This window comes from Chiloscyllium plagiosum, unplaced genomic scaffold (genome assembly GCF_037043375.1).
Source record: "Chiloscyllium plagiosum isolate Xiang-an unplaced genomic scaffold, Cpla_swu_hap1 HiC_scaffold_13, whole genome shotgun sequence".
NCBI lineage: Eukaryota > Metazoa > Chordata > Chondrichthyes > Orectolobiformes > Hemiscylliidae > Chiloscyllium > Chiloscyllium plagiosum.
In genome coordinates, this window is record NW_028270151.1 from 75,863,209 (window position 1) to 75,875,291 (window position 12,083).

The 12,083-nt window shown below is 41.1% G+C and overlaps 1 protein-coding gene across 2 annotated transcripts in view; it reads right to left on the reverse strand.

Annotated features, from left to right (window-relative positions):
• Positions 1-11,026, reverse strand: part of plekhb2 (pleckstrin homology domain containing B2) — a 32,094-nt gene extending 21,068 nt beyond the window's left edge. The window contains exon 1 of one of the 2 annotated variants that reach the window (XM_043701920.2): positions 11,008-11,026. The gene's annotated coding sequence lies outside the window, so the exon portion shown is untranslated. The other variant, XM_043701921.2, reaches the window with a different exon arrangement.
• Between the last annotated feature and the right edge of the window lie 1,057 nt (positions 11,027-12,083).

The following is a 12,083-nucleotide window of genomic DNA, read 5'->3' on the forward strand; positions in this document are numbered from 1 at the left end:
AGTGGTGGTTTTAAGATTAATGAAGTTGATAATTAAGGAAATCGACTAATTCTGCTTCTGTGAATCCAAAATAAGCAAACATCAACATAGAGGATATTGTTTGAAGATTAGGTGACTAAAGGAACTTGAGAGAATGAAACCATAGCCTTAATGAAAACATGCTGTTTTTTGCTCTGATCAGAGAATCTGATATACAGCAGAGATATGTCTCATTTTATCTGACCTCAACTACTTTGAACAAATACAAAAAAAAATGAGTTGCAATGTATCTGATGCCTTAAAACAGGCAAAATGTGTGCACAGAGCGCATAATTACTCTGACAGCAAAGTAACAAGAATTTCTTTTTTTAACAGTAGTATTGAGGAAGCCAATTTAGTTTTTTTAAAAAAGAAAAATGTTTGGTTGTAGGAAATTGGGGGCAAGTTTCATTCAGCTTAAAAATCGGCCAGCACAGCCAAGGCCACATTTGTTTCTAGTCATCATCCACAACAACTGGCTTTGCAACTGTGGGGCTCATCAGTTAATGACAGTGCATTAAGAGTCAAAGTTGTATTTGGGCTTATAGGGACAGCAGGTATATCAATCTTCTGTGGTAGAAGAAAGCTTATGGGCAGAACAAAGTGCCTAAAACGCCACAGAAAAATCCAGCTACAAAAGTGATGGAGAAAAGTTTTAAAAATTTTGGATGTAGGTTTGTTAGCTGAGCTTGAAGGTTCATTTCCAGACGTCTCATTACCCTACTAGGTAACATCTTTAGTGGGCCTCATGCGAAGCAATGCTGAAAAAAAAATGCTAAAGCAATCATCCAAACACCCACAAACGAAGCTGCATTACAACATTATTTCAACAAGCCAACATACTGCAGCACAAAAGGAACTATGCAGAGCAGAAGAAAATCACCTATACAGTGTTTTCAAAAAGAATGGGTACCCAATGAACACAGTCCACTGATTTATCAGCAACAAACCCAAACAAGCAGACAAAACACGTCCAGAAACCCTAGACACTCTCCCCTACATCAAAGACATCTCGGAAATGATTGCCTGACTACTCAGACCCCTTGGCATCATGGTAGCCCACAAACCCATCAACTCACTAAAACAGCAGCTAATGAACTTGAAAGACCCAATACAGACAATGAGCAAAACTAACGTCATTTACAAAATACCGTGCAAGGACTGTAACAAACAAGCAGAAAACTAGCCACCAGGATACATGAACAGCAACTAGCCACAAAAAGACATGACCCTCTCTCACTAGTATCCTCACATATGGATGAAGAAGGACACCACTTCGACTGGGACAACACATTCATCCTAGGACAAGCCAAACAAAGACACGCACAAGGATTCCTAGAAGTATGGCATCCCAACCGGAACTCTATCAACAAACACCTCGAGTTAGACCCCCCCACCACCCCCTGAGAAAAAGAACAGGAAGTGACTTCACCACAGGAAATATCACCACCTCAGGAAATGGCATCACCAACCCAAAGAAACCCAAACATATAAATAGAAAGCAGGAATTTTCAGTATTGCTTCGCATGAGGCCCACTAAAGAAGTTACCTAGCAGGGTAACAAAATGTCTAGAAATGAACCTTTCAGCTCAGCGAGCAAACCTCCATCCAAAACCTCAACCTGAGCTGCAAATCTTCTCAAAACTCACTAAAGTTTTAAAAAATGGAATCTACTTTACTCCAGTATAAATTTTAAAAACTTACAAGGTAAAAAACCAATGTAAATAATATATATTATCTGGTCTACACTAGGCCAGATCAAGGTCTGTGTCTGGGCTCTTCATATGCAACAGTTTGTAAATACTGAGATTGTCCTTAGCAATCACATCAGCAGATCACCACTCCAAACTATCTGGCTGAGTTATCAAGTTGAAACGCAATAATATGGGATGGAGAGGGAGAGAGAGATATAGGGTTGAAACTCTATCTGGACAGATTGTTCCAGACTTTGGACACATATCACTGACTAGTATAGCTTCAGAATGGCCTCAAGTGTGATTGTTAGTATGCAGAGTAAGAGGGAAGTGAAATATTAAGGATCCAGAGAACCTAGACCTACTCAACAGACAGGACATGTTTGTTATGTATGAGTATAAAAATAAAAGATTATGAGAAGGACATCTGCAATGCCAACCATGGCACTTCAGAGAAGCAGACAGAAGCATTATGCATGCATAATGTGTTGTCTGTGCAGGATTCAATAATCAGGGATGAAAATGTGTTGCTGGAAAAGTGCAGCAGGCCAGGCAGCATCCAAGGAGAGGAGAATCGACATTTCAGGCATGAGCTCTTTTTCAGGAAAGAAGAAGGGCTCATGCCCGAAACATTGATTCTCCTGCTTCTTGGATGCTGCCTGGCCTGCTGCGCTTTTCCAGCAACACATTTTCAGCTCTGATCTCTCGCATCTGCAGTACTCACTTTCTCCTCAATAATCATGGAACAGAGAACCATCTTTCTAAGCAAGATAGAGAGCTCCATCTGACATTATTCTGGCACTTGGTAGGTAAAGAAAATCTCAAATCTGTTTGGAAGGACTTGAGGGGCAGTAGGAAGATGCAATTGATCTACGTTGAGATCAACAACACAGAAAAGAGTGGGAAAGTGGTCTTAACTGCAGAGCGTGGGAACTAGTAGCAAAATTAAATCAACAGGAAATAATCTAAAATGGTAGGCCTCAAGGTCCTAAGATACATGCAAGCTGGCAGAACGATAAGCAGATTAAGGTTTGAACACTTGTCTGAAGTGTGTGGAAAAGAGGAGGTGTATTTTATGGGGCATTGGCACCATTACTGAAGCAGGGGAAGGATCAGATGGAAAAGGCAGTCGATTGAATTGAATCGAAATTTGCTGTCACATGTACAGAGGCAAAGTGAAAAGCTTTGTCTTGTGAGCAATACAGGCAGATCACAGTTAAAAAGCATAGATAAGTAAATAATAGGTAAACAGCGGCAAAAACAAAAACACAGGTACAGGCAAATGTTAAAAGAGTTTGAGAGTCCATTCAGTATTCTAACAACAGTAGGGTAGAAACTGTTATGAAACTGGCCGGTGCACGTGTTCAGGCTTCTGTACCTTCTCCCCGATGGTAGAGGTTGTAGAAAAACATTGCCAGGGTGGGATGGATCTTTGAGAATGCTAGTGGCCTTTCCTTAACAGTGGGCCTGGGTAGATGGATTCAATGGATGGGAGGTTGGCCTTTGAGACTGTACAGTCAACGGTACAGTCGCCATACCAGGTAGTGATGCATCCAGCCAGAATGCTCTCGACGGTGCACTTATAAAAGTTGGCAAAAGTATTCACTGTCATACCAAATTTTCTCAAATGCCTGAGGAAGAGATGACATTGTTGGGCCTTTGTAACCAGTGTGTCCACAAGAAGGGTCCAAGAAAGTTTGTTGTGGATGACCACTCCCAGGGCTTGACACCCTCCACTCGTTCCACCTCTGTGCTGTTAACGTGTAGGAGGGCATGAGTAACATCCTGCCGAAAGTCAACAAGTTCCTTGGTTTTGCCAGCATGACAGCGAGGTTGTTCTCAGTGCACCATTTTTTCAGGTCTTCCACCTCCTGTCTGTAGTCTGTTTCGTCGCCATCTGAGATTCGACCGACTATGGTGGTGTCATCAGCAAACTTGTAAATGGCATTAGTCTGGTATTTGGCGATGCAGTCATGGGTATACAGTGAGTACATAGGGGGCTGAGTACGCACCTCTGGGGGATGGGCTCCAGTGTTGAGTGTAGTGAGAATGAAATATTGTCCCCAGTCTTCACTGATTGTGGCCTGTGGGTCAGGAAACTGAGGATCCAGTTGCAGAGAATGGGGCTTAGTCTGAGACCACTAAGTTTAGTAATCAGTCTCGAGGGGATAATAGTGTTGGAGGCTGAACTATAGTCAATGAATAGGATTCTTACGTAGCTGTTCTTGGTGTCATGATGTTCTAGGGAGGAGTGATGGGCATGTGATATAGCATCTGGCATGGATCTGTTGATCCGATAGGCAGTTTCAGGATAGATCAAAACATGAAAAGGGAAAGAGTAAAGTGACAGCTTGATTGAGCCTATGGCAATCAAAGCAAAATTGAAACTAAAAGGGGATGCAATAAGGGAGGAATAAGAAATTAGAGCTAAAGTTCCCTCACACAAGAGCAAAGTACATAATGAATAAATTGGACAGACCACAAGGGCAATTCATGCTGGAGGGTATGACACGATAGCCTTATTGAGACAGAACTGCATGATGGTAACAAGAGATACCAGGCAGGAATAATGGCAGAGGAGGAGAAGCAGCAACCTGAGTAACAGGATGAAATCATTTGAATAATGGAGAATATAATGTAACTTTTATGGAGAACTTTTATGGGTTTTAGGAAATAAAAACGTGATCTAACACTTTAGAGGGAGTTGTCTACTAGGCTCCATACCTGTGCAATGATAAATTGTATGAATACAGTATCATAAGCAGAGTGGGTTTAATAGGTAATTTCAACTTGCATATAGCTTGGAACAAAAACTTCAAAATATCAGAGCGGATGAACTGCCTGAATATGCCCAGAACAGTTTTTTAAAACAATTCCACGGTCAAGAGTCAACAAGGGGAATGCCTAGTAGACTGAAGAATTAATGAATCAAATTTAGCCAACAGTCTAGGTATGTATGAATTTTTCTCAATAATCCTATGATTGCCTTCAAATGTAGTGTTTAAAAAAAGATGAAACTGCCATTAAGATTCAAGTAAAGCGGACTTGAATCCAACAAAATAAGTGATCGACAGCAAAACTAAGCAAGTTTCTTAATAGATAAATGATCAGTGGGAGCAGTTCAAAAAATCAATTGATATGATACAGAAGCTGATTATATCTCAAACAGCAAAAGGACTGACAGAAAAAAAAAACAACTGAAGTGGCAAGCAATAGCATTAAACAAAAAGGTAAATGTAAACAAAGTGTCAACTAAATGGATGAATGGGAAAGGTATAAAGGATGATGCAACAGGTCAAACTGCAAAAAGGGAGTATGACAAGAAACTTGCATGGAATATCAAAGTCAACAAAACATTTTACATTTGGCAAACTAAGGTGGTCAACAGCATCAGGGCCTCCTTAAAAACTGGTGGTGGTGAAATCATTCACTTAAATAACCAAATGGTAGGCACACTGAATAAATGCAATGCATCAGTAATTATGGAGGAGAAAGACGTAGGCAAAGAAATTAATGTTGATTCAGGGACATGACTCATCAAAATTAACATAAGCAAAATAAGCACAGTTGCACAGTGGTTAACACTGCTGCCTCACAGCATCAGGAACCCAGATTTGAATCCACCCTCAGACGACTGAGTGCAGTTTGCACAGTGTCTGTGGGTTTTCTCCAGGTGCTTTGGCTTCCTCCCACAGTCCAAAGAAGTGTAAGTTAGGTGGACTGGCCATGCTAAATTGCCCATAGTGTTCAAGGATGTGCAGGCTTGGTGGGTTAGCCATGGCAAATGTGGGGGTTACAGTGAAGGGGTAGAGAAGTGGATCTGGGTGGGATGCTCTTTGAAGGATCAGTGTGGACTTGATAGGCTGAATGGCCTGCTTCCACATTGTGGGGATTATATGAAGCATTAATAAGTGAATACCACCAGAGAGAGAAGTGTAGCAAGATCACCTGTAAAAGTTAAAACGGGCAATTGAGAAAAAGGTTTGCAAATCAATGATGGCAAGAGGATCTGGAAGTGTTGAGACAGGGGTGGGTGCTTAAAATTGGGTCCGAATGAATAGTGAACCAGGTTGAAGGCCTAAATGGCTTTCTCCCATTAGCTGATAGGTAAACATCAGTCAACCAGTAGATTGTTTTATATGCAACTTTTGTCTGCTGCCACTCCACAAGAGAGATTTTAGTGAAGTCAATTGCTCCTCTGTTAATCGGGCCTGATCTCATAACTTGTGAAATATAAGACAGGTCTAGTGCCATTATCCCCACACAGTGGACACATTCTGTCAGCAAAATGGGCTCGAATGGTCCCCGACCATCCTGAAAAATGATCTGACTTTCTAAGAAAACAATGATTCGGAGATGCCGGTGTTGGACTGGGGTGTACAAAGTTAAAAATCACACAACACCAGGTTATAGTTCAACAGATTTAACTGGAAGCACACTAGCTTTCGGAGCAACGCTCCTTCACCTGATGAAGGAGCATCGCTCCGAAAGCTAGTGTGCTTCCAATTAAACTTGTTGGACTATAACCTGGTGTTGTGTGATTTTTAATTAAGAAAACAATATATCCAAAGGATGCATCACCTGAAAGCTGATCCTACAGTATCACACAATAAGCCAAAAATGCTCAAAGTTTATACTTCTTAATATGATTTCAAACATCAAAATATCCACAGTTTCTCTTTCAAACAGCTCAGATCCAAACTTGGCTCTCGGATACCAAATTCATTAATAACCTCGATCCTTCTCCAACCGAAGGAAATGAGAAACAAACTTTATTTAATCTAATACGGCACGATACTAAAAGCTTTCACCATACAGCCCTGCCATTCTGAAACAGGAGAAAAAGCAGTAGGAACACAAGAAATAGCAAACATCAAGGGCCTAGCTTAACAAAGCTGGACTTTCCCAGAACCATCCAAAGTTGTTTTAAAGAACTTTACAAGTTAAACATTATCCTTTGGAGGCAAAATGTACATTAGTGAGATGTTAATCAGCTAATTTGTTCTGCTGACAAGGAATTAGATGTCCCAGGGTGTGTGTTTCTCTGTCTTGCAGGCAGGATGTGACAACCTGAATCACTTTACATTGTGTTTGGGCGGTATGTGACTATGGGGGAATGACAGGAGTTTGTCTTTTGTATGTATGACTGACTGTGATGTAAAATACCGTACAAAAGGGAGAACGGTTCCCTTGTTCAGACAGCCTCGCAAGTATCGCAAAGAGTGTTCAGTGATCCTCCAAAAGCTTGTACTTGCTGCAATAAATCGTGGCTGTTCACAGAAGTTGGCGTATTGCAGTTGCATCAAATGTGTAAGAATCTCAAGAAGGGAACTTAACATTAGCAAGGCGCAATGATTTAATCATTGCGAAATGAGCAAACAGAGAGCAGAAGAACATCACAGGCTTAGAACTGTAGTGACATAGATGCTACATGTAATAAACAAGACAATTTGGACCAGTTATTTCAGTACCAAGATGGAGACACAGGAAACCAGTTAAATGCAAGCAGCATTATTTTTGTTAATAGACCAATGACAACCCAACTCAAAAAAGGTATCTTATCCAACAGCAAGTGTATTAATTCACTAAGTGCCTGCAACCAAATAAGTATGTCCCATAAACCTTTACAGTTCAGAAGAATGATGTTTGTGCAGGTTATTTGCCAATACAAGTTTGAACTATTCCCACTGGACTGCATCTCTCTAGAGTGGTGAATCATCTGCTGCTTTAAATATTTATCCTTGAAAGATGTAAGAGTTTCTGCCTCGAAACACTGATGTACACCATTACTTATTTTGATCACATCTACATACAATCTGCCAAATATCTCTCTTCACTGTAGCAATTTCAAAAACCCTTTAACAAGTTTTCAAGTCTGTTAGCTTTCTGGTTAGTCTTTCAATCCTTATGAGTGCATTATTTTGGATTCCTCAGAGTACTATAAGGCTGGATTTACATTGGCCTCTTACAGCACTTTACAACTCATTTTCTAAAAGTTAAACAATTACTGATCAAGAGCCACTATATACAGGTTCTTTAATGCAATGGTTGCATTCTTGTGCAACTCCTCATTATAGAAAAATCACGCTTTAGAAACAGCACCTCAAGTGCTGGTGATGCAATCACATTACAGCCAACACACATTTTAAAAGTTTGCACTTGAGAAACAGCGTCCCCACATCGTCAATCACATTACAGCTAACATACATTAATGAAACTTGCATTATAGCAAAACAATCTGCAAGTGCTGTAGCTACAAAGTTCAAAATGGAAATTCTGTGATGACTAGGATTCTGCAGGGACCTAGCACCTCCCAAAAGCATGCCCATATCTTCAAAGCCTGCCATCATTTCAAAGCTACAGATCTGGAGTGATTTTAATACTCTCTACCTTGCGAGACATGTACAGCACTGACAACACAAGCAGCTCAGCCATCCAAGTCAAATGCACCATATTAAACATCGCTTCTCTTCACCACTAAGTGGTGGCAATGTGTATCATTTAAAGCCTCCACTGACTGCACCTTCCAAACTACAACCCTGGATCTCCTGAAAGACAAGGGCAGCAGATGGAAACACCACCTCCAAATGTTTCCCTCCAAGCCATATACTATCTCAACAAAATCCTGGAACTGCCTTCCTAACAGTATTGCTAGTGCCCTTATAATTGCTGGACTCTAGCAGCTCACCATTGCAAGGGCAATTGGGATGGTCAATAAATGTTGGATTTGCTGACAAATCGTCACCTTGTTAAAACCCTTCAAAAGTTTTAAAATTTGATAAGATTCCCTTTGCAAATTTGATCCAGTGCAGTTCTTCAGTTTCTCCTCAAATCTGTAGTTTACCTTGAAAGAAAGTAATTTCTCCAATCTTAGGATATCCAAAAGCATTTGAGTCAATTAAGTAATCGTTGTTGCAATTGAAAAAAAAGCATCAGCTACATTGTACACAATGTTACCACAAATTAATGTATTAAATCAACAGAGAACATTACACCATAATTGGCCAAGAGATGTTACCACTTTCTCATGTCAAGGAAAGATTTTAACAGGACATCTGGCTTGGACATTCATTCAATGGCCTTCCACCTCTGACAGAGTGATGAATAGAGGTGCCTCTTAATATAGTTCTTTGAGGACAGCCTGATTTGATAATTTCCATGACTTGAAGCTTGTGGCCACAATATTTTGGGCATCCTCCCAGCTTCTAGAAATGGAGCAAATAGTTGCATCTCCCATACCGGTGGGGTTGGGTTGCCTTTTCATCTCCAATGGAAGTCAAATGGAGACCCCGGCTGTTAAGATCACTGGTGAGGCATTTCTTCAACACTGCTAATTAGTGGGATGTGTACAATCAGGAAAATGGGCCGTTACCACCATTTTGAAAATTCCTTGCTGTTATCCAAAATCACTGACAAGCACGTTCTTGGTAGGTCCAAAAATATTCCTTTGAAAATTGCACAGTAATGTTTTACAATCACCAGAGTTAGCAGTCAATTTAAAGTTTGTGTTAGCAAGCATGTTCATACTGCAGGAAGCACCTCAATATCACACAATCATCATGTTCTCAAAACCTCTCACGTTTGGACTTTGATACTGTGTACCCAACAAATCTAATACAAATGTAAGGTTTTATATTCAATTTGCAAGCACTAATTTCTAGCCAAAACATATTAAAGGTTTTTAAACAAATCTTCAACATGAAGCATTTAGAATCGATGTCAAGTAAATCTGCCTCAATTTATGGTGATGCTCAATCCCCCAAGATAAAATATCAGGAAGTGTCATTTCTTTTGGAATTAGATTAGATTCAATTCCCTACAGTGTGGAAACAGGCCCTTCTGCCCAACAAGTCCACACCAACCCTCCAAAGAGTAACCCACCCTACCCACTTCCCTCTGACTAACGCACCTAACAAAATGGGCAATTTAGCATGGCCAATCCACCTGACCTGCACATCTTCGGATGAAAAAAAAAATTCACATAATGGGTATTTTTGTTATTGCAGTTCAAACTTATTTTTTGGGTGGAGAGATGAAGTATTGAGTCATATGATGCTGTCACAGATGACAATCACACACCGATACAAATATCCACCTTCTCCTCCTCTCAGACATGGGGAGAATGTCTGTGTGGAGTTTTCCAGCCTCGGGCAGACTGTGCATCAAACCTAAGACCCAGTGCTGCGAGGCAGCAGTGCTAACCACTGAGCCACCATGCCACCCCTAATTAGTTGAGGAACTAAGCATTAACCACTGGATGAAATAATAAGGTAACAACTGATAAGGCTAAGGACTAAAGGGATGACAACCTTTGACTCTGAGCTACAATGGATTGAAAAATGACTCACAGCAGTACCATGTGGCCCAAAGTCAAAGTGCATTTTATCTCCTTCCACTGATGTAATTCAATTAACCACACTGAAAACGTGCACGTCATTTCAATGACAAACAACAAAATATAAACACTAAGTGCTAATAAATAATAGATTCACATTTATTTATTCTAGGAAACAAACTATAAAGTGGTCTTAAGTAGCACTCTATCTTGAGCCATTCTTTGCTGCCCGTGTGTCCCGATTTCAAACATACTATTAATTCCACAAAAATGTAACATAATGGGTGTTTTTGTTACTGCAGTTCGAACTTATTTTTTGTGTGGAGAGATAAGTATTGAGTCATATGATGCTGTCACAGATGAAAATCACACACTGATACAAACATCCGCCTTCTCCTCCTCTCATCATAATAAAAAAAGTCTGTCATGTTCGTGACACGATTTTATCGTACGAACTGGGAGAGATGTCAGGCCATGTAGCTTGCCCTAGGACCAGACCCGTTTTAGAGTAGAAAATGGGATAAATCCGAAACGGATCAACCAGTAGTTTAAGGAGCAAAAATAGTTCTCACAGTCGAGGAGCGGGCTGGACGAAGATGCAATGAATCCTATTCCTGCCTCCCTCTCCCCTCCTCTTACTGCTACTGATGCGCAATAATTATGTGTTTGTTGGGAGGTGGGGGTAGATGGATTAAGGAGAAACATACTGGAAACATCACGCTCAGCAGACAAACACACTCAAGTCCTTTATCAAGTGACCGCGCTGTGAACCCGGCCCTCGATCGCCGCAACCATCCCAGACATTCCAAATTGGAATCCAGAGACTCCTGTGGAACGCAATGTAATAATTCAAAGTTCCAAATTAGAATCCAGAGACTCCCATGGAACACCGTGTAACATCTGAACATTCCATTACCATCTGCAACACTACTCACCCTCAGACCAGACCGCTCTACTCACCCCTTTCCCCCAATTTGTCACAAGACACGTCCGTCTGCCTGCCTAACCCCGCCTTCGTGCCGCGGTCACCTCTGGGAATTGTAGTCCATTTAACACTATACCCTGTTTTCCCCGTTCCCCTTCCTCTGCCAGAAAGGGAGACTACTACATTTCCCATTCAGCACCGCAGACTGCTATTGGAATGCATTCCCCCTGTATTGACTTCCTTGTGAATCCATTCGGCCCGAGCTCGCTCCAACGCTATTGGCGCGCATGTTAAGATATCTGCCCTCTATTTGTGCTTCCTCCAGCAGTGTTTACGTCCTACAGCGACGTTTCCGAAGGGAGACCGCCCTGATGGCTCCATCAAATCAGATGAAATTAGCCCTTTTCTTTATAGAATAGCTAAATAAGAATTTAAGGGGGGGGGAGGAACTCAAAGAATTGCAGATGCTGGAAATCAGAAACAATAACAGAAGTTGGAGATCACAGCTGGTCGATACGACGTTTCATCACCCTCCAGGGGTGCTATCTGGCACACTATGATCTCCAGCATTTGTTTTCAGAGTTAGGCAATATTCTGTAGCAGGGTCATTGCTTTGTGTATACAGGTGCTGCTGAGTTTCTCGAATAATTTCTGTATTTTGTTTCTGATTTCCAATGGCTGCAGTTTGAGGGGGGGGGGAGGGGGAGGTGCGGAGATACAGGGTCACAATTGTAGATTCGGTCGAGAAAACACTCCACTCAAGTCTAAGCAGTTGCGTGCACTAGTCAAGCTGAATGGCTTGTTGTTTGGTCCATATTCAATACAATCCAGTCTTCAGATGTTTGTGGTTATAAAGTATCACTGTGGATATGTGAAATCCTCCATACATTCACATTCTGCCCTATATCCATTTGACAAGTGCCTCTCCACCTTCATGAACTAACAGCAATGCACCTGCTGGACCGATAATGGTTATCACTTACAATGAACCAAGTTTGTGAATATGTAAATCAGAAGTTTATTTTTAAGTCCACACATAATAGTGGGAAAGCTGGCAAAAAGCCCCAGTCAGAAGCCCAGAGAGAAACTTCTCTATATTGCAATGGACTAG